Below are 249 nucleotides of genomic sequence, written 5' to 3' on the forward strand. Positions count from 1 at the left end.
CATGTTGATGATATGTGAAATAGGAATCTTATAAATAAGGAACAAAAGGTTGAAAGCAAAAGGGTATTTATTTAGTTTACTTCCTATTCTGAACCCTTAACTTCTGCTATCCTTTCCACCAACAATACTTATTCTCTCTTTCTTTTTTTTCTTCCTCTTCTTCTCTTGTCCTTTGATTTTTAGACCAACTAAGCATATCAACAAAGTCTCTCTCTCTCTCTCTCTCTCTCTCTCTCTCTCTCTCTCTCT

The sequence above is a fragment of the Camelina sativa genome, chromosome 7, assembly GCF_000633955.1.
Source record: "Camelina sativa cultivar DH55 chromosome 7, Cs, whole genome shotgun sequence".
Taxonomy (NCBI): domain Eukaryota; kingdom Viridiplantae; phylum Streptophyta; class Magnoliopsida; order Brassicales; family Brassicaceae; genus Camelina; species Camelina sativa.